Below are 23,899 nucleotides of genomic sequence, written 5' to 3'. Positions count from 1 at the left end.
TCCGGTCGATGGTTAGGTTCTCGAATTATCGTTTTAGTACTCTGCTGACCGTGGATTGGACAATTCCCAGCATCTTACCGATGTCCCGATGTGACAACTCCGGATTCTCGAAATGAGTGCGCAGTATTAATTCACGACGCTCGTTTTCGTTCGACGACATTTTTCCAAATTTACGAAAAATTGACAGTAAAGCATGGACAACGTGATCTATACACTCTTATCTGATTATAAGGGAAAGCTGAAGATATAATTCCTAAAAATTAAATTTCTACAGCGTTTTTTCCGTAATGCAATTTGATGTGACACACCCTTTAATACTGTGTTTCACACGAGCTACCTTATATTTTCTGATAAATACAGGATGGACTCGATTATATATGATTATATACAGTAACATTTGAAGACATGTGGGTTAATATAAAACGTAGCGATAATGTTTTTCAACGTAACTTCTGAACATATAGTTTCCATAATGATGAATTTGGAAAAGTTGTTGAAAATTATGAGCAAATTAATAAAATTTCTTGAACATGGCGGTATAACACAACAAACATTTTAAAAGAGCCTATTTACTATAAAAAAGACGATAAATTAGAAATATTTCTTCAAATATCTCGAGAATGGCTGCATTTACAAGAAGGTTGATAAGAGCTTTTTTTTTTAAATCATATCAGGGTTTGTAATTTGTGGCTAAAAATGTTTGTCACATACAAAAATTCGAAGTTTTGAAAATTCATAAAAAACCATGTTCCACAAAGATCGTCAAAAATAATTTTGCAATCTTGTACCCATTTTTATATTCTTCTATATGACTTTTTATATGAAAAATAAATTATATGAAAAAAATAATATTTATATATGTATATAAACTATTTTATATGAATAAAAATTATAAGTTTTTTTTTGTGAATAAAAGAAAGAATACTAATTTTTTTCTCGGTGTATATTTACTACTATACTACTCTATCACTCTTTCTAGGACACTATTTCGGTAGGACTCATAGTGTTTGAGATATAAATTGTGAAAAAAAAAATTTCCTACGCCCTTTTCTAAAGTTACACTTGAGTAAAAAAAATCCCAATTGCTGTGGAAAACTTATATTTCCTCCAACCCAAACGGAATACAAACTTTCGTTCGAATCAAAAATACAAAATCGGCATTTTTAGTTCGATTTCATTGCACTATATTGCGATGAGTGAAACAAACGCCGGAATGTGATATGTCGAAAATAGCAGACGATGTGGAAATTGTGAGAACCGGAAACCGGTTCGGTTCGAACCCGGTTCGATGGCGGTCAAATTGCGTGGAATTCTGAATTCATCGCTGCGCGAGAACTTCTTAGGGAAGTATTTCGGACCAGGTCCCGGAAAAAAACGGTTCTCGATGTAACTGGAGAAGGACGAATAGCTGAATGGCTGCTATCCAAAGTAAAAGCTATATTCCTCGTGCACGCAAAGATATTAATGTGTAGCAACTTATGTGCGAAAGTCATCTCATCACAATGCAATCCAAGCGTATTGCCTAAATATCGTACGGCTCCATTTCTGGGCCACAAATCAAGGCAAAATCTATTCCATTAGTTGATTCAGTTGAGTAACTATTTTACGGATTCAGTGTCATATCTTCAGGACGTAATTGTAAAATTGATGTAAATTTGTTCTTGTATCCCATAATTTGACCCCTTTCAGAAACTTAAAATATCTTCTTCTCTTCTTCTTAAATGGCACTAACGTTCCTAAAGGAATTACAGAGAATTTTGTGAAGCACTACAAAAATCCAGTTTTCGGCTTTTTTTCGAAATCGGTGCAAAAAAGTTAAATAATTTTGTTTCGTCAAAGTAACAAACTATTCTTGATCAGAATTTATTTATTACAGTTTTCAAAACTGCCTTTCTGCCGGTGCGATGGTTTTTTATCGAATAATTCATCATCAAAGACGAAGGGTAATTTTTCATTCCAACTGAAATATCTCTGTATGGGAAGGTCCTACAGGAACGTTCTAGATACCAAATGAAAGCTGGTTAATAAGGTTAATTGTATTTGCTGTTGAGTTGGTTAGCAAAAAAATTTGTTAGTCCAGAAAATCTGTGAAAAATATAGAAACATCGATTTTTCATTCCTTCCCGATATTCCCACTTCACCTACACACTACCCACTACCTGAAAGTTCTAGCTTCAAAATGATGTACATCCCATCGATATGCGTTGATTTTTCACGAAGTTACAGCATGTCAAAAATCACTTAAAATTTCCATCTCTGTTTCTCTATTTTTTTTGTCCAGTGTATGTAAAACGATCCATTGTAATTATGAAAACGGAATAAAATGCATACAAATTGCATACAATTCATTTCGTTTTCACCGTGAAGTGACGTTCGGGATCAGGCCATAATTTGATTATTGGAATTAGGATTATTAGGATTATTAATTTATGAAATTTGGAAAAATGATATTTTTGTCGATTAAAATTAGGACCAAAAGGTACAAAATGTATCCATCATCATAGGTAGTATGAATACAGCAATGCTCACATCCGTGTTGTGCAATTCTCGCTCTGAAGGTAAATCCCCCAATGTTAGAACACTTAGGGGAACTGGGGGGAATGTGGTCACTCTAGGGAACATGCCCATTTCCTGTGTCCACATACCACTAAAATTCCCGTTCTTCGAAGAATATTGTAGCTCAACTTATTGTAGTTCAAGATAGTAAGCGGTTTTTATTATAAAAATTTAAAATAGTACATTTTTCATTATTGGAAAAAAGGCTGAAAAATCGGGCATTTTTTAAGTGAGGAGGTAAGGAGGATCCCCTTGGGGAACAAAGTGGTTGGTATTATTAATTTGTTTTATTCATTATTGGAAATAGGTTGAAAAATCGGGCATTTTTTAAGTGAGGAGGTAAGGAGGATCCCTTTGGGGAACAAAGTGGTTGGTATTAATAATTTGTGGTTATACATGTTAAACAAAACACCAAAACAAGATCCTGTGTAATGAATTTGGTGGGTTGAATAGAATTTGACACCGTGAATTTCTGTCTTTCACTTTAGACAACGATCAGCCAACGCCATATGCTGATACAGTAGAATCCCGATTATCATCGAAATAGTCTGGCGTCACATCGGATAACGAAAATCGTGGATATCGCAAAAAAGAGCTAAACATGTAGTACAAACGCGAAAGCAACATATTTTATCATAAGGAATATGTTTAATCAATACGGAATTCATTCAACTTCCCATCTGTAAGGTCGTGTATATCAGTTGTCAGATAATGTGACAGTCATGACCAAAACAAAAGTTCAAGAGCCTACCACTCACCGGAAAGCTCTCAAGAATTACTATAGAATTCAGCGGATAATAGGCACCGTGGATCATCCTTCATGGATCATCATCATTCTATTGTACTTTATATTGAAACTAGAAAAAAACGGAAAAATATGTTTCGTCGGTATCTATTTATAAATTTCATAACAGGGCTCAGAAGAACCGATTCCTATCCAATAACAAAAATTAAATTTCTGATCATTCTAATGTATAAGCCAACATTTGTGGAATCTTTATCCATTATGTAGAAAGGGTAGCCTCAGGAACTTTTCAGAAACATTTTTTTCCATGCATTCCATCCAAGCCATGGAGACATGTTCTCTGATAGATATGAATTTATTTTCCAAGAAATTGAAACATGTCACTAAACTTTTTCTTACGACCGATTCAACAATGTGATTAGGTCCTGTACATACAATTTGAATACTTGATGTGACGGACGGACGGATTACTACTCTATTGACTTCCTACAGGTCACATGTCAATGGATTCGTTTCAACTTTTTCATTCAAATATTGATGTGTGTTTTTTAAAACTCTCGATGTGATAACCAAAGGCAATGTTAAAAGATAATTCTCGGGAAAAAGTGTCATGGGATGAACAAGCTCACTGAGCTGTAATACAGCTTGATGTGTTTTCTCCACTAGACGAATTAGGGTTGAAACACCTCTCACCTCCACGCATGAAAAAAAAAATCCTGAAAAAGCTCTTCTGGGAAATGGAGACAATCGAGCACTTCGCCAACAACGGGAGTTTTTCACGTCTCTTTCATCAAGATGACAAAAAAATGCATGAGATAAAAGTCTTCTCAACACACGCTAAACCACACAATTTTTCTGTAAAACCTGAGCTTATTTTATTCGGAGAAATTACGAATTTTCGTAAATTTTCATTCATCGTCGTCCGCAGGTTATGTCACCAACAAAAACAATTCCACATCAAATGATACGTTTTTTTCTGAATTTATCCTTTTCTCTCCGAGTTATCTCTTGTGGTTAAACGTTCCTCGAAGTCTAGGGGAGACCTGTGCGTGAAAGCTTTCCGCCGAACCCACATTGAATTTGTTTGTCGATTGGCAAATAAACGAAAACAAATGTTTCCCACCGTACGAGTTCAGTTCGTTATCTTAACCGATCAACACGTGTATGTGTAGCTTGAAATAAAACTTTTCACCATTCAATCCCTTCAATGGCCTGATAGTGAAACGTGCAAAACGAAAAAAAAACTTGGATAAAAGTCTTATTCGCTTCGCCGGAAATTTGGATGTGGGAGTCGACCCCAGAGATAAGAGCCCAGCCGGACGATCCGATCCTTCCGTATCGTACCATCACGGAAGCAGCAGCAAGTCGAGAGTGGACTGGACCCAAACTGAAAAGAAAATAATTTCATTTCAACCCTAAACTGGAAACTAGCTTCCCACAGCGCTGACCCCTTCTCCTTTGGCACGAGTTAAATAAACTTGTATCGCTCGAAATTGTTGCGTTGGTTTATGGGAAGAGCCGAGCAGTCAGGGGTCAGGTTTATTTCCTGGAAAAACAAACACACGTTATTCCGTTTTGTTTTCGGGAAGGCTGCTGCTGTTGTTGTTGTTCGTAACCAGCTCCGATTGAAGTAATAATACATTTCCAGAGCGGCGAAGCCGTTGTATTCAGTTTTAATTATTATGGTTCCCTTGGTCGGAATGTTGTTGTGGGAATGTGTGTTTCTGGGCTTCCTCTATGAGTTTTGGTATTAGAGTTTTTCAATGCACAATGCTCTTTTGATGCGCCACGAGATAATGGGGGTCATGTCTGAATGTATGCAAACATATTTTTAGCTCGGATATCGATTGTCTGAGATTCGGGACAGAACAAAGGGGATGTTCTAATTAATTTGATCAAGGCGGAATATTTGAGAGATTTCTTCTGAATTTATAGACGGACATGGAATATATTGTTTCGTGGATTCTGAATTGGATAAGACTGTTAAACAGTGTGCCCCGGCCTTCGTGTGGATGAGTTTTATAGACAAGGTTTAACGGAAAACTGCTGTCCATCGCTAGCCACTATTTTTCTCATTATTCTGGCAGCATTTCAATACGACGGAATTATCATTCCTGAGCGCCTGAACACGTCTAAATCTTTCACTAATTAGATCTTTCCATCATTTCTACGATTTTCATTCACAACTTGAATCACAGCCATGTGATTTAGAAAGTCGGAAAACAAGTATTCTGTGTTGCAAGTCCTTTTCACAACTATTTTTTCAGAAGTAGTTCGTAAATTCTACAGTATTGTTCCTAACACATCATCGGAAACAATTCAATGCCCCTTAGAGGAAAAAATTCTCTCTTCTCTCCTTCTTGTTTTGTATTTTAAATTCTCATTTATCCAATTTAATGAATAGCAGCAGATTTGGCATAAATCAAATGAGTATTCGGATAACTGTTTCCAACCGGATCGGTATTTATTTATTCGTATTCGCAAATGCTTCCTGTGAAACCTACAGAGTGGAAGTGGAATACCCCTCTCCCTTCCTCTCGGACGCTACCAAATTGCTACACTTAAGATGATACCGAGCGGAACGGGGGGCCCTCCCAGATACCTTCACATCGGTGAGAGGTGATGATGACGTGATGCTGCCTGTGATGATGGGTGAACGCGACGAGCTCTTCAATCAAAATTCGAAAACAACGAACGAAACTTTTGCTGCATCGTATCCTTCTTCCCTAAGTCCGTTTGCTTTCTGCAGCAAAGTGTTCTTTGTTTGCCGGGGATGTGCCGATTGGGATTGGGGGAGCAAAAATCGTTCCAAGTTTAAAATAGGGGCAGAGCTAAAAGTTTTCCCTTGGCGATGGGTATGATTGTGAAGAATGCTCAACTAAAAGCTCCTCGATCTTCCACTTGAGCGGCTCTTCGGCCGAGTCCGAGCAAGGATGAATGGGATGTTTTATTGGGATTTTCCCATTGTTCATTAAGCGATGCTAGACATACTTCAAAACTATTGGATTACAGCAAAGGGAAACTCGTGCAAACTCGATTATTGTACAGAATATCTGCAGTGCTGCTATTTAACGCTCTGCATCTGCAGTGTTTGTTCGGTTCGAGAAGCACTCAGCATCTAGGACATTATTGCAGTAGATATAATATGTAATGATTAGTCATGATGTACATCTCCTAGGAATATAACCATCAATGCATCTATCTGGACAACTGAACACACATCAACTTTGTCTGCATGTTGGTACAATGGAATCCATACATTACTTTCTATCGGATTGGAGTGTTCCGAAACATCTATCGGGTTAAATGATCCAGAGTATTTCCAACTTGAATCGAAAACTCCATCAACTTGCAGCAAGACAGCTAAACAACAACAGCAACATATAACATACATTGCAATTCAACGCTAATTATTGCCGACACTTGACCTACCGCAGACAAAGTGCACCGCATTAACCTGGCCAGCAGGTGTGATTGTGATGCATGTAAAACACAACCCAGAGGTGAATTTCATGCCCTCTATAAAGCGAAGAGGCAATAGGTAGCAGTTGCTTTTACAGTTGTCGGAATGAGTAAAGTGTTCCATACTCCTGTGTAGCGAGATATGTCTTGATGAATGTTCGATTCACTATCCTTCTTCTTCTTCTTCTTCAATGGCACTAACGTTCCTAGAGGAACTTCGCCGTCTCAACGAAGTATTACTTGCGTCATTTTTATTAGTACTTAGTTGAGATTTCTATGCCGAATAACACGCCTTGAATGCATTCTGAGTGGCAAGCTCTAGAATACGCGTGATCACAGTGCAAGTCGGAGGAAATTTCTTTGACAAAAATTCCCCCGACCAGAACGGGAATCGAACCCGAATACCCGGCATGTTAGTTATGACGCTAACCACTCGGCCGCGGGAGCACCTTGTTTCACGTATAATGTTGAAGTTATAAAATGGAATGTCATGTTTTCCTTCATAATTAAACGATTTCTATTGTGATTTCACAACACCATGGAGAACGACCTTTTTTCATATCATTAAAAGAGGGAGTGGCAGCGTTCTAATAATAATTTGAATGGTAAATGTTCAATACAGCGCGGACTCGATTATATTAGGCTGTCAAAAAAGTCCTGCGGTATTTCCGCGAAGTGTCGTTGTAAGCGCGTAGTTCTAGTTGTATTAATTGTATCGAGTCATACTATAGCTTGTTGGAAAGGTATTTTTGCGCGCTATAATATAGTCCTTGACAGTGTTTTGTTTGGTTAAGTCGTTCGTGAGTTATAGTGTCGCAAATATGGAGCAAAATAAAGAGAAAATCCGACATATTTTACAGTACTACAAAGGCAAAAATGCATCTCAAGATGCCAATAAAATTTGTGCAGTTTATGGACCCGATACAGTTTCCATTTCCACCGCACAACGATGGTTTCAACGTTTTCGTTCTGGTGTAGAGGTCGTCGAAGATGCGCCACGCTCCGGAAGGCCTGTTGTCGAAAATTGCATAGTAGCAGCCGTAGCATCGGCCAAGAGCTGGGGATAAGTCATCAAACCGTTATTAACCATTTGAAGAAACTTGGATTCACAAAGAAGCTCGATGTATGGGTGCCACACACGTTGACGCAAAAAACATCTTTGACCGTATCGACGCATGTGAATCGCTGCTGAATCGCAACAAAATCGACCCGTTTCTGAAGCGGATGGTGACTGGCGATGAAAAGTGGGTCACTTACGACAACGTGAAGCGCAAACGGTCGTGGTCGAAGCCCGCTGCAGCGACTCAGACGGGGGCCAAGTCCTCATTAACGGCCAGGAAGGTTCTGCTGTGTGTTTGGTGGGATTGTCAAGGAATAATCTATTATGAGCTGCTTCCTTATGGCCAAACGCTCAATTCGGACCTGTACTGCCAACAACTGGACCGCTTGAAGGTAGCACTCATGAAGAAGAGGCCATCTTTGATAAACAGAGGCCGCATTGTCTTCCATCAGGACAACGCCAGCCCACACTTCTTTGGTGACGCGCCAGAAGCTCCGGGAGCTCGGATGGGAGGTTCTTTTGCATCCGCCGTATAGTCCGGACCTTGCACCAAGTGACTACCACCTGTTTTTGTCCATGGCGAACGAGCTAGGTAGTCAGAAGGAAGCGAGCTTCTATAACAGGGGTATTATGAAGTTGGCATCTCGTTGGGAACAAGTCATCGAACAAAACGGCGCATATTTGACTTAAAACAGATGATTGTAACTAATTTTATGAACAAATGAAAATTCAAAAAAAATACCGCAGGACTTTTTTGACAGCCTAATATATAGTCACTGTACAGTAAAACCTGTTTTTGTGCGGTTTTTTTTTTGTGCGAATTTTGTTTCTAGATTGTAGATTGTTTCTATCAATTAAATTGAAGTTTTTTAACCGCTCAACAATTTGTTCTTTGACGCCCAACTTCTATCTTTCTTAATTTAGCTGCAATATCGGTATAAACAATTCCTGGTGAAAAATAAAGCAAAATCTTCAAAAATCACGTTTTTACCCCACTGTACATGTAATAGCCACTTAAACTTAAATTTAAACTTAAACTTAACGTTAAAAGGTTACATTTCTTCTTAAACTAAGCCATATTTGAAATAAAAAAAAAATATTTTTTTCCAAAATGTATATAATCGAGTCCAAAATTGTACATAATCGAATCACATATAATCGAGTCCAACCTGTAATATCATAAAATTTGATTCCGTTCAGATTTGTGATGTTGTTCTTCTCTGATTTGATTTTTTTCGAATCGTCAAATGGTTTTAAATGCTCGTTTTCTGTTGGATCAGTGTACTAAATGTTGAACACGGAAAAATCCGGACAAATTTATCACGCGCTCGTTTATGAATTTTTGGAGTATTTTTGTCATGATTTCTCTGAATCAAGCTAAGATTGTATAGAATCACAATAGGCATTCGTTGTCAGTATAATCCTACACTCATTGATCTTTCAAATTCATCCTCCGTCCCCAACATACCATATACGTGAATGTCGCTCGTCCGTTGACACTTGTTGCTTGTTATCACTCGGCAATGGTTGGATTTAGTGATCATGATTCCTTATGCGATGATTATTGTGTTAAGACCCAGATGGTTTCTGGACAGAATTCCAGAGATGATTGGACTTGCCACACTTGATGATGTAGAAGAAATAAGTTGAACTACAACCAAAGCTGGTCGGCCTATTCGTGGTTGATCATGCTACGGTGAATTCTATTGTTTCATCTTTGCTCGGGTATTCTGGAATATACGCTATAAACAATGGAGTTTTATAGTGGGTCCGTTTCCATCCATTACTATTCTATGACAATTCGATTGTTATTGTTTTGATCATACGATGTTATTGTTTATACTGGGATGGGTGTAAATACGTATTGTTACGTACAGTGACTCAAAATCGTAATCTTACTTCACCATGCAGATCTCTTTTCCCTTCTTTTGAAAGTCGAAAACAAACTTTCGGAACATTCCATTTAGAAATAGTCATAGTGTCATATGAGAGTTAAAAGGCTGTTTTCAGAATAATGGTTTTTATTTCTCTTAAAATGGCTAATATGTGTGCTAATAACATTGACTCAAACTCATATTCGTACGCTGGTTGAAATCTCAACTCGATTTGGAAAGCGTTGAACGATTTCAGAATTCCATCAAAACTATGGTATCCCCTGTTCATTGCAATTGCCTTTAGCTGACTTTAGCCTTATCCACGAATTTTTTTTTGTGCATCCCGAAGGAATATTTATCCATTTTTTCATCAAGTGGATTCTAAATTCATTATTTTTAGAAATTTAATAGTTTCTAAATTTCCTACACAGGTAACTTCCTTACTTTTTTACTGGGATTGATGTCGGGAGATTCTGGAGGAATACCAAGAACTTTTGAGCAATAATAATGTAACCATGTGTGAACTTTATATGTCTTGAGCTCTGGGTCATTGTCCTGACAAAACTTGAATCCGATTTTAAAAACCACTTGATGAAAAGAATCATAAATATACCTTCCGAATACACCAAAAAATTCGCAATCATTCGTTTGTATTGATTAAATTCTTGATTGAATGAAACAGTTTCCAAATTCAATTGAGTTCAATATATTTGCTCTGTAAGTGAAAAAAATGAACAAATGCCGTGTAAAGTCAATTCATTTATTGTGATTGATTGTTCTTCGTTACAAGTAAATTTAATGACGGACCTTTTACGTTTGGTATGATGACTAGAACAAAATATATGTACGGAAGAATTATCAAACGTTTGATGAACCAGCCTAAGGTTGAAAATCTTTCCAATAAAGACAAAAAAAAATTGTCAAACGATTATTTTATTTCACATTTCCCTCTGAAGTTTACATCCCAAAAGTGTACATACTTCTCGAATCTCGAATTTGCTTGAAACTGGGAAGTTCATTCGCTTCTAGTGGCTGCACGATTTTCCCAGGTTCCTAAGTTTAGAAGAACATGTTAGGACAGACGTATTCCACTCTGCACAAAGGCAAGCGAGGACAAAAGTACTCGCAGTTTGCATTTATTTGCAGAGCCGATTTCCCCAGAAACCTCAGTTTTGAAGTCTGTGTTAGGGAAACACATTTCAATCGGAACAAAAATACCCCCGATTTGTATGAATTCGCAATGCCGATTTCCCCACGCTTCATGGATTTGAAGTCTGTGTTAGGGAAACACATTCCAGTCGGAACAAAAATACCCCCGACTTGCATGAATTTGAAATACCGATTTCTCCAGGCACCTTGGTTTAGAAATCTCTATTAGGGAACACATTTCGGTGGGAACAAAAGCTCCCCATACTTTCGTGTGTTCTTTTTCTTCTTTTTGGCTTCAAGAGGGTTTAAACTTTTCAGTTCACTCGCCTCTAGGCTCTTTCGTGTGTTTGCAATGCCGATTTCGCTGCTTGGTTTTAAAGTCTGTGTTAGGGAACATTTTTCGATGAGAACAAAAGTCCCCCTACTTTCATGTATTTGCAATGCCGATTTCCCCAAGGCTGCTTGGTTTTGATGGCTGTGTTAGGGAAACCGTAAATCGGGCCAATCAAAACGATGCAGTTAGGGCGTTTAGATAACGCCTAATATTTTACAGTTATTCAATTGTTTATCTAATGAAAAACAACATTTTGTTAGTTGCGATAGATGCGTAGAAATATTCCCTATCAAGTGATGCAAACATCTCTCCTATCCAGTACGAAATGTTCGAGCTATAAGCATTCGAAATCTTTCATTTTTTCCTGCATGTTCTGTGTTTAGGTTTTCATTTTACCCTCCATATATTCCGGTTAGACGTAGTCCCACGTCAAAAAAAAAAGATTGCGTAGTCCTACGTTCTAAGCGGTCGTGTCTCGGATACAACCCCTCGATTTTTTTTTCACTATTCAGCACAGGAAAATGCATTTTTTTTTGTGCCGAAGATGAAATGTTTTCTGCCAACGCTAGTTTGGGTTAAGGCCCTGACACGGGGCTCAACGTATTAAAGGTAACGATCTAGCGCAAAATTCCAGAATGAGTCAATTGTCGTGTTCCATCAAGGCAACGCCAAACTTCATGACTCATTAGCAACACGACAGATTAATTTGGAGTCTGGCTGTCCCACTAACCAAACTAACCGGATATTACACCTCCAGATTATAACAGGCTCAGGTCCCTGCCAAATGCTCTAAAGGGCCAAAACCTCGGCTCTATGGACAGCATCAAAATACCTTTAACAGTTTTTGACGAGGAGATATTTGAAGCTGCATGAAAATGGCGAGTGATTTTGGAACAAAACGGTGGATATGAAGTTTGGTAAATGCATATTTGTCTATAAAACGGTGTTTTTATTTTTCCAACAAATCGGTACGAGCTTTCCCGACCACATATGAGCTATCCTGATTTTCATTTCCACTCTTCCGGATTTTTAAAAGCTATGGTTGGCAACCCTGACGACCATAGTGCAAGTCGAGAATTTCTTTGACGGGAAATCAAAGAAAAACAAGTCGAGAATTTCTTTGACGGGAGAAAGATAAACTAAACCAATAATATGGGTAAATCCATCTGATATCGTTTGCGATTGGATTTCCTATTTTGTCCTTTCGTGTTAATCACGATCGTCGTCTACAGGACGACATAACTCGAACAACATTACACTTGAGTTCCAAAATGTGAAAACGAGCCATTCTTCATTCATTCTGCTTTCTCATTGGGAAAAAATACAAACGAATAGCATTCAGGTGCATTCAGCATTCGTTCTATTACCAAACTTGTCAGCTCATCTGAAAAGCTGCATTTCACACAATGTTCGAGAAAAATCCTCAAGTGTCTGTTCATGCCACGACGTGGCATCGCTTGAACAAAAAAAAAATATCCCAGCCGAGTTCTGCAGCCCGCGGTTTGTATTTCATAACTTTCTTCTTCTTCAGCATACAAAATTTCAAACTATCTCCACACAATCTTCCCCTGCTGCAGCCTCAGCATTTCGCCGGGGGAAGATTTTGATATCACGCGGAGTGTTTTATGTGCTATTTTCTCTAATCCGTCGGTTTTGCATGCGCCAACTCTGGCGGTGCGCATCCGGAAACTCTTCCAGGATTTGTGCAGGTGCCAACCAAAGCCCGGTAACGCATTTCGTCTTCTTGAAACTTACGCTTCCTCCTGTTTTTTTCTCTCTCTTTCTTCTTATCTGCCACACACCAAAGTTGGTTGCCACTGAAAAATTACTGCGTCAACAGAACGAGAAAACCATAAATAATTCGTCGGATGTAAAATATTAAAAGAAATTCATTCGAGTGGGTGAGCAGTACGCGGAAAAAGCACAGAGCGTGGGAGGCTTACAGCCAAGATGAATGAAAACAAATTTCGATATATTTTTCAACTATCTGCATGGTGATGAATATTTTTACATCACAAGTGAAAACTGCCGAAACCGAATCACAATATTCAATCGTGGGCACCACTGTGATGTTCATTTAGAATCCAAACTCCGCTAATTAGTCAATCCTTCATCCGCTATTACTTTCCCGGCTTCTCTCGGGCTCGTTTTTTCAGCACCTATGTCAACGCTCCACTTAGTTGGTATTACCCGTCTTTATCGTGTTTTCTCCACTCCGTCCGGAATTCCAGGACACAAAACACTTTCACGCTCTGCTCACCACTCTTCTCCGCAGAAATTTCTGCAGACGCCTTTTCCTGTTGCGTTATCTACGACAAATTTGGCTTCATATGTAAAGGATCATCACAGCTGCAAGAGGGAAACAGTCTACTTAAGCATTACATCGGTTTCGGAGCCGAGAATCCAGACGGATGATGCACACCCAACAGCCAACAGCCAACAGCCGGAAACAGTCGTCTGGCAGAAACGAAAGCCAGAGGAGATGAATCGCGACATGACAATAATCTCTTCTTTCTCGTGGAAAGGACTTTGAGAACAAATGAATCATGTTTGCGAGTGTGAAATAATAATTTGATAAACTTATTTCAACGTGAAGCATTTTAAATTGTTTATGAATCTCACAAAAAGCTACTTGTTTGAAACAAGCGTCAAAATTATGGTGTTGCCATTTTTATTGCGAATCAATGAGAGGTTATTCAGTTAAGCTTCTACGAAGTTCTACGGATTGTATCAATTTGTGACGGTACATGAAATAATCCTACTCCAATTACAAATGGCAACTCTCCATGAAATGAATTCCACAAAAGTGGCGCAACAATGGCCAACCTCTCGCGGCGAGTCTCCACCGCCTGGCCTCCGCCGATGGCTGTGTTGAAGGTGGTACAAAATGAGCAAAATCCAATCGAATTATACCTAATGAATTGACGACAGCAAAACATTTGTTATTGGATTAGGTTCGAGAAGGAAAATTGCTTTGATTAATGGCTCGCACAGCATAGCAGCACACCCACCGCCAAATACTCTTTCGCTTTTGCAACCATTTCCACCACAAATCCACGCCGGGTTTCCGTCGGTAGCCACGCCGAGTTCATAGTGTAGACGTATTGTATCGACCCCTAGTGGTTGAGTCTTTATTGTGCGGTTGAACCGAAATAAAGAGGGTTTTGAAAAGCGATGCCGATTTATTTAGCTTGCTTGCTACTTCCGGTCACCCCCCACCCGATTGATACGATGCGGTGGCCTCTCTCCTATGCCGGAAGAAATATTGGAGATTAAGTAGCTTTAATTGTCTTTTTATATGCGTACTTATTGAGAATAGTGGTGAATATTGGGAGTACAACGTAAAACCTGGTCTTCTTTCATTGAAAAGACGTGTCATTTGAAATGTTGTCCATCGCGTTCCATTACATTTTTTCACCTTTTTTACAAATTATGGACTGCCTGCCAAGGCCAGGCCCGGATTGAGGGAGAGGAAAAACGATTGAAATAGTTGTTAACCGCTGTAGCAATATGAGGTCGTGCGTTATCATAGAGAAAGATCGAGACGTTCTGGCTTTGACTGTTCCTAATGGATTGTTACGTTCGAAAAATGCTTCATTTTATGTCGTTCGAGCTGCATTTCAGACATACAAAATCGCTTCTAACAGCTGCAGGTTGTGCATTACCCAATTTGCTTACTTATGTATTAAACCATTTTGTCCTTTTAGGTCAATATTCATTTGTATTCGCGAAATTGCTCCTACCACTGACCACCAATATCGTTGGTTTGGTAGTTATAGTTTTACTCCAATAAATGTGCAACTCTTCATGAACATTAGACCAACATACGTGTACACGTGTGCAAGTAAAAATTGCGGTGGTCAGTAATGGTATTTTCACTGAAATGATACACCCGCACCCGAGTTTCATGCCTATACTGTGGACACCAGCCGGGTGACGTCTTTAGAGAACCCCCATTGAACTGACAGGAGCCAACATATCGGGTATCCCACTGACATTTTACCTTTGTTTTCTTATGAATTGGGTATCCCACTGACAGTTCTGCTTGAGATTTTGCTAACGATCCTAGCATCAATCATAGCACCCGGCTGGTGGACACAGTCAATACTCACTAAAGACCAGCTTTTTCTACTACTCCTTTCACCAGCGAATAAGGAGTAGTAGAAAAAGTAAAAGTAGTCTTAAATGTTGAAACATCAAAATAAAACTGAAAACATTCAGAAAAGAAAGTGTTTACGAAAGTGAATTTTAATAAAGAATATTAAGTTTACATTGCAATGAAATGAAAAAATCAAGCTTATTGTTGATTTCAAAAAAAGTGTTCGAACCTTAGATTTAGCTCCATTCATCAAATTCTGCACAGTAGTTGTCGCGACTGAAATGCAGTGGACTGTAAAAACTGCTGAAATTATCCCGCTGCGCGATTCCAAAGCTGTCTCAACGCAGCTTGCCCAGCGAGAGAACCAAATTCCTCCCGTGGGCGCGATGCAAATTGCCTTCATTGCAGTGATGCAGCGGGGATTTTCCATTCGCATGGAAACTTTACACTTCCTTGTGGCGGATTGAGGGACTCGTTGTTTTGGAGACTAAACACAACACACACTTAAACTTAAACTATGTACATTGTAATTGTCTTAACTTTATACTACAAAATATACATGAAATAATACAACTTAAACCACTTAAATGTCTTCTGCCGTTTTCGTTCAGTTTCTGACTTCAATTCGTTTGCTGTTGCTTACGCTTCGCTGTCTTAAATCGAACTGTGTGCCGTCCTTGTACAGCACAAAACTATCCTCCAATTCGTTGGAGGAGCATGTTCGATCCTGTTTGCGGGAGAGCAGAGGATTGCGCTTTAGGGTGTGGTGTCGGGGGAACATATCGCATGCATCTGTACTCTCTTCAATGCCCTTGCGACTGAACAGTAGTCTTTGTGCACTTTCTGGATGCTGCAGACCAATACTTTCCTTCTTGAACTTGGTCTTGACAATTGTCCAGTAACGTGCGATTGACCGCAGCTGGGGACAGTTAAGTGGGTCGAGGTTTTTTTCGACGAATATGATATTGTTTTCCGAAAACCATTGTAGAGTGGATTTGGCATAATATGCCGATGCCAAATCCGCCCAGAATAGAGGAGGAACCTCGTGCTTTCTATAAAGTGGAAGCAATCTCTTCTTCAAGCATTCTTCCACATCAATTTGAGCATTCGCGTTGACGGCGGAATGGTGCCGACATCTGGATACGACATTAGTTTGTGTGAAGCCAAACATTCTCTATCAGATTAGTCGGCCCTAAGGCAGTTTTAAATTGTTAACTTTTTATACTTGCTTTTACATATCCCTCCACTGTACAAAAGAGTGAGTGAACTGCTCAAAAGAACTAGTTCACTTAAGTGAATGGTTGGTCACTGAACGGTTCATTAAAGTGAACCTTTTTGCCCACCTCTAGTGTAAACTCATTCGACATATAATCCACACGTATGTTTCAACTCGGTTTATTTTTTTCAACGAACAACAGCGTTAAGTTAATTGAAAGCCACCTCTGTTCTTTTACCTGTGCGCATCTATCAAAACACCAGCCAGAGCGCACATGTAGGAGCTCATCAAAGTATACTCTCCAGTGAATTTATCCGCTACACTGTAGAGTTTGTGCGCTCTCTGTGAACGCTAGTGAATATTTCACTTGAAGTGCATCTGGCAATTAACACAACCATCCGAGCCATGGCAAAGAGAAAAAAAGAGAAGAGTGCAAATGATTATAGGTCGCTTCTAGCCATCAGTGTTTAGTTTTGTATGTGCTGATTGTTTTCGTTGCACGAAACATGTTCTAGGTTTCATTTCTTGTACATGTGAATAGCACAACTTTAATACTTTTAGTTGCCATTCGAATTTGCTCTCGTGCGTATCGGCTCTGTTCTGTTGCAACAAGCTCCTAGCTTTGACGGTTTTGACCGAGAGTCGAGAAACGATTTTTCATAAACGGTCATTCTCGCGAAGTTTCATTTTTATCGCTGCAACTGTGTGCATCTGTTAGGCGCGTGTTTGATGCTTGTTGCATGGCGATGCACGGAAGATGCCTCTCGTTAAATACTCGTGCAATGCGTGCATTGATATAAAGAAACAAATTGCGACATATGACCAATTAAAGGGTGTGTCACATCAAATTGCATCACGGAAAAAACGCTGTAGAAATTTATTTTGTTGGAATTATATCTTCAGCTTTCGCTTATAATCAGATAAGAGTGTATAGATCACGTTGGCCATGCTTCACTGTCAATTTTTCGTAAATTTGGAAAAATGTCGTCGAACGAAAAAGAGCGTCGTGAACTTATCCTGTGCACTCATTTCGAGAATCCGGAGTTGTCACATCGGGACATCGGTAAGATGCTGGGAATCGTCCAATCCACGGTCAGCAGAGTACTAAAACGATACTTCGAGAACCTAACCATCGACCGGAAGGTGAAGAACGGCAAAAATGGATGCTCCGTCAGTGAAAAAGATCACAAGCGCGTAGTTAAGCAGTTTAGACGTGATCCGAGAAGTTCGGTCCGAGATGTCGCCAATAAGCTGAATTTGTCAAGTTCATTCGTTCAGCGGACCAAGCAGCGGGAGGGCCTGCGTACATACAAGGTTCAGAAGGCTCCTAACCGCGACGAAAGGCAAAACATGGGCAAAACATGGTGAGGAAGACGCGAGCCCGGAAGCTGTACACCAAAATGCTGACGAAGCCGCATTGCCTGGTAATGGACGACGAAACCTACGTCAAAGCGGACTTTCGTCAGCTGCCGGGCCTGTTGTTCTTCTCCGCAGAGGACAAATTCAGCGTTCCGGAGGAGATTCGCAAGCAGAAACTATCCAAGTTTGCCAAAAAGTACATGGTGTGGCAAGCGATCTGCTCTTGCGGAAAGCGGAGCGCACGGTAACGGTAAACGGGCAGGTTTACCTTAAGGAGTGCCTACAGAAGCGCTTACTACCACTATTGAAGCAGTACGAGGGCCCGACCATCTTCTGGCCGGATCTCGCTTCGTGCCACTATTCAAAGGACATGTTGGAGTGGTACGAAGCCAACGGGGTCACCTTCGTGCCAAAGGAAATGAACCCGCCCAACGCGCCGGAGCTTCGCCCAATAGAGAAATATTGGGCGATTATGAAGCAGGCCCTCCGGAATAACCCAAAAGTTGTCAAATCGGAGGCGGACTTCAAGAGAAAATGGATTTCTGTTCCAAAAAAACTACAGCCTGACGTTGTACAGAACCTTATGGACGGGGTAAAGAGGAAGGTGCGAGCATACGGGCTTGGGCTCGAAGTATGAATAAAAAGAAAATGCCAAAAGTTGTTTAATAGTTTTTATTTTACTGTCTAAAATTTTCAAAAGGATCGGTCTACTGGGCGAATTTCTACAGCATTTTTTCCGTGATGCAATTTGATGTGACACACCCTTTAGTGTATTGTTCTCGCAATAGCAAGAAAGAATCATTGCTTCTCGAAATGATTCTACAAAACCACGCAAGCCATTAACCCTTTCTCTACGAGCATCGTCTTTAGACGACATCAGGATGATACTGCACATCGATCACACCAGCGCGATGTGCATACTTCAGCGGTAGTAATCCAACGGAGCACACAGCCGTAGAGAAAGGGTTAAACCTTTTCAGGGTTCCCGGATCATTTTACTAAAGAGTTATTCATGAAATTTCGACGTATTTGCAAATAATATCCGAAATTATAAACCAACAAATTAAAAAAAAAGATTGTGTAGTCCTACGGCCTAAGTGGTCGTGTCTCGGATACAACCCCTTCGAATTTTACATTCAAAATTCCATTACTCTTATTGTGGAACCCATTATTTTCTAAAGAAAGATGCGACCAAAGATTTAACAATTTCAACAGCGTCGGTTCAAATTTTACCCTAATTTTAAAATTTAACCAGCAGCACAAACAAGCATCAAATTCCACCTTATACTCCCATCGAATACCGTGTGACCGACATCATCATTAAACCCGTGCCGACCGCATCGATATCATTCGAAACCCAGCTGAGACAATTCACGTTCATCAAGACTCAACCCTGCCATCAGTTTTCCATAACGGTACTTATGTTTCAAGTAAAGAACAAAGTTGTCCTGCTGTTCGTTCAATGATGCATATCTCGATACCTAAATCTCCACACCGTGATGATAAAACGACTCCGGATTCGTGCAACATTCACGACCATCCAAATAACGAATTTAATGGCGCAATTTGTGAAAGTCAAATCTCACCCTAACGAGTAGACCATTTTAGAGGTTGTGCATGTTCGATTTCGAAAGTTTACATAATACATAATTGATGTTGCATTTTTATCACCAATAATGTATTTTGCAATAAAGCATAAATACAACTTTGGTAAATAAATGTCAACAAAAATTCAATTAAAACATTTATCGTCTTCTACCCCAGTCTTTCATCTTCCGACAGTTGATTACTTCTATTTTCTCTCCATTCATCAATTCATTCGTTTTCGTTGTTCACCTATACATCACAGTCTTTTAAATCTTTGCCTATTTCCGTGTCAGTTAAAACATTATTTCAAGGAAAACGCATTATTAAGAAACTTTTTTACGTTTCTCCCAAGTGGCGTTACGGTCGTAATAACAACGCCATCGGAATGAAAGAAATGTGAATATCGCCACACGCAGAAGACAAGTTTTAACAGCTGTTTTTCTTTCGGGCGAAGAAAAAGAAAAAAATCTCCTCTCATCATCAGCGACTTGATTCCAGATGTGCGTCTTGGAGGATTGAAAGGCCAATCCAGTTCAACTGGGATTTTACTATTAAAATTACTCAATATTATGCGATCAAATGACATACATCATCGGATGGTTTCTAGAGAAGTCATTGGCAAAAATGAACTTAGCCTTCCTATACTCGCGCATAGGTCTGACAGACCGAGAATGAATAAGGTGGCTGAATTAAATGACTATTAAAACTGGATGGAGTTAAAGAAGAAATATTTTCTCTTTCTTTGAAAAAATACACAATAGCAATATTACAGAGACCCGCACAGTCTGTAGCACACGAGTTACCATTTTTCGCGCGAGTATGGGAGTGTTAAACTAGCTCAGGAAAGCTCATAGTGCAGCAGCGACAAAAACATTATGCCCAGAAATATCTACGTCTTCCCGAACGTTTCGCCAATTTTTTTATTTCCTTTCAAAATCTTCTAGTTTTTTTTTTTGGCACAATCCCAAATGAAATGAGAAAAGAAAACAGAAAGAGATGTCTGCACGCATACATCAAACCATTTTTAAGCTTTTAAAACAGCTCATTATTTGCGCATTTGACTCTTCAGCACACAAAATGGCATCATTTCTGCCAAAGATGAAATGTTTTCTGCCAACGTCAGTTTGGGTGTACTCATAACCAATTATATCCTAAGGTGGGCCAACTTAATAAACCACTCTTCAGCCATCTTGGAAGTCTACTGTGTTTTGTTTGTAAACAAAACACAATACGCTAGTGCCGAAGCTCGTTCCTGATCAGTCTGTCTCTTTCACGCTTCAAGCAAATAATTCCCCTTCTGCTTTCTTCCGTACCCTTAGAAAAATCCTCGGTCGAAAACTACTAAATACATTTGGTAATGCAAAATTAGTAGAATGTACAAATTTTTTGTACAAATTGTCAACAAACCCGCATCCCTACCAGAGATTAGTATATTTTACTCGATAACATTAGTAAGCTTGGATATTGTCATATCTGAAAATTGGTAAGAAAAGCGCGTATTAACCATTTTCATTGTTCCCATAAGGCAATACGGAGGTATAATAAGGATATAATTCTGATACGTGCATTTTCGGCGAGAAAATGTAGCCGATATTGGGCTTCCGAATCATGGTTCTGCTTGACATATGTGTTCATTAGTACGGTCGAAAATGACTATAGATTGGTAGTATTTACCAAAAAATTCGTTATATTTACTAATTATTTCTCTCAGTGTACTGTTTTCATATACCGCTCCCCTAACCAACTTAGTGACGAAACGGCCTCACCGAGTACCATAGACCCGTCTTGCTCATAACATTTGTGGGCGTAAATTTAATGGATTTGACATGTTTTTGATATGTTTCTAAATAGAAAAAAGTTAGCAGAACATAATTTATACATAAAAATGTGACGAGTTAAACATTAATAGTAATTAAGTTGTTGGAAAAACTGTCTCCCTTTAAAAGTGCCCATTTTTAGATGTATAGGTGACTTGTTGGAAATTGCAAGGGCTATATTCATATCTATTTTTTTCAGAATTGATTTTTTTACGAAATATTTGATATCATTACATATCATTTTCTAACCAACAGTTTGTAGATCTTATAGTTTTTAAGTTTACATTTTTCTATTTATAAACATGTAAAGAACATGTCAACATTATTTTTAGGAGTCTCCATACAAAAACGCTTTGTATTCCACAAAGTATAAAACATAGAAAGTTGATGTCTTCGATGAAAATTCGTATTTAAATAAAATCTAAAATTTTGTCAAATACGCTATATTGCTATCTCAAACAAGATTAGGATCAGTAGTATTTTTGACGTAGAGCTACGTATTTCATTAAGGGTGCCAAATCAGATCACGTTTTTATGAAATAAAGTTAACGTCAATAACTATTTTTGCCGCGAACGGATTTCGGCGATTTACATACTAAACGAATCGGAAATTCCGTAAGATTTGTTTAATACGCTATACATTAGAATCCCCTGGTTTGTAAATAGTTAAAATTCATGAAAACTTTAAGCGTTTCCATTTTCCCATACATTTGTTCTGTCCATTTGTGTGCTTTCCCGAACAGAGCTGTCAATAACGAGCAACTTATCGACGACCAACGGAGGGGAAATCCTAGGATTTAAAGTCTCCGTGAACAGAGGAAAAGTAGTAGAATGAAGGGGAATACTTGCCTAGAGTATAAACAGTGAATCTCGCTGAGGCAAACTTTCATTCGGCATCGGACTGTTTAGTAATCCAGTTCACTTTGCTTTCGCTGCGATTCGATCTAAGATTGGACCTCACCAGTAGTAATCCAACTTGGATATCGTCATTTGGTTTTTCCAGTTCGTTTGTCGCGTTATTCGTATCGTGTGCTTTTCTTTCCGCGTCATAAATTGGACGCTTCGCGTAATGTGTGATGAGCAAGAAGAGGAAGGCAGACTCGAGCCCTGCAAAAAACGAACGCATTTCGAGGCAAGCGTCATCTAATGATGCACGCGATGTGGGTGTAGTGATAAGCACTCGCACTGAACCGAGCCTTTGCGAGTGTGACACCGCATCGAACAACAGCGAAATAGGCGATTTCGGCGCGTTTGTCGAAAATGTAAACGCCGTTACCCAGGCAGCAACTAAAATCAAGCTCCCCCCGCTGGTGATGAAGGCGGTCGCTCTTGACAAACTCATCAGCGAATTCGCATTAACATTGTTTGTTTTCTGTCATCATAAGGGCTTCGTTGGTGCCTTTGACAATACATCAATGCATTAAATTGACGTTATGGCGAAGCAGGCGTTAAGGCCAAAAAATTATTTGGGGAATACCAAGCATCTTGAATGTCTTACTGGAATGTTATAAGTTATTTGGGTTCGCGTGCCAATCGCAAAACTGCTTTCAACTAGGATTGCATTTGCGCTAATATTGATTATAATGAAGCATTGCTACTGTTATCGAGGTTGTTATTAACAAAAAGAGTTTATTTCGCTTGTTTAGTCACCAAGAAAGCAAATGTCGTTCTGGAATTTTATATGTGATTAGGTTTCGCTTGCCAGTAGCAAAACTTCCTCCACTAAGGGCGACAGCTGCGCTCCTCTCGAGCATGAGAAAGTAATGCAACTTTTTTCGAGGCCAGTAATATTAACAGAAGCGTTTCTTTTGAGAATAGCACAAAATGATGAGAAGTGTTTATATTCCTATGGCGAACTCTTGTTTGGCGCTTGGTTTACGTTGTACGAACGATGCCTAGAGGTGCGATTCCTTTGAGGCAATACTAAATAACATGTAGCATGATATTTGATACTTGCAAGTGTTTTCATTGTTGTTTCTATGCGGTGCCAAAGATATATTGATGTAGTTATGAGATGTGGAATAATGGTGCTGGTGCAACATGTATATAATCGACTGTAGCCGAGTCTATGTCAATTGCGAAAAAGGCCACCGGAATAGCGTTCGAGGTAAATTTTCAATGCATTGGCCTGAAATAAATTGCGACAAACGATCAGCAAGTGTATTGTTTTGCGAGGGCAAGAATTCGTCAATTATCGTCAACTGATTCTACAATGAAAAAACCATTTCAAAGATTATTCTCCCAAGCAGTTGTTTCTAAAATTTCACAGCATTATAGAACAATATCCGAAGGTATAAATAAGCGACTTATATAGAATAACAGCGTAGTTCTACGTCAACAATGCGGTCGTATCTTGGACACAACCTCCTATAATTTTTGACGTAGGACTACGTCTTTCATTTCTATACCGGGGTGTAAAATCAAAGTTTCGAAAACGAAAGCGTTACGCCGGAGACCGAGATTTTGAGTGTTAATAGCTCCTAAACAACTGAACGAAATGGTATGATAAACACTTCATTCGAAAGATAAAATGTCTACGCGTTCTATACTTGTTACTTTCTGATTCAAAAACTTGTTTCAATAGTCTTAAATTTGCTTTCAAAACAGGCTATTGAAATCACCAATCGGTATATAAGCGAGC

This window comes from Toxorhynchites rutilus, chromosome 3 (assembly GCF_029784135.1).
Source record: "Toxorhynchites rutilus septentrionalis strain SRP chromosome 3, ASM2978413v1, whole genome shotgun sequence".
Classification (NCBI taxonomy): domain Eukaryota; kingdom Metazoa; phylum Arthropoda; class Insecta; order Diptera; family Culicidae; genus Toxorhynchites; species Toxorhynchites rutilus.
Note: the sequence above shows the minus strand (reverse complement) of the source record.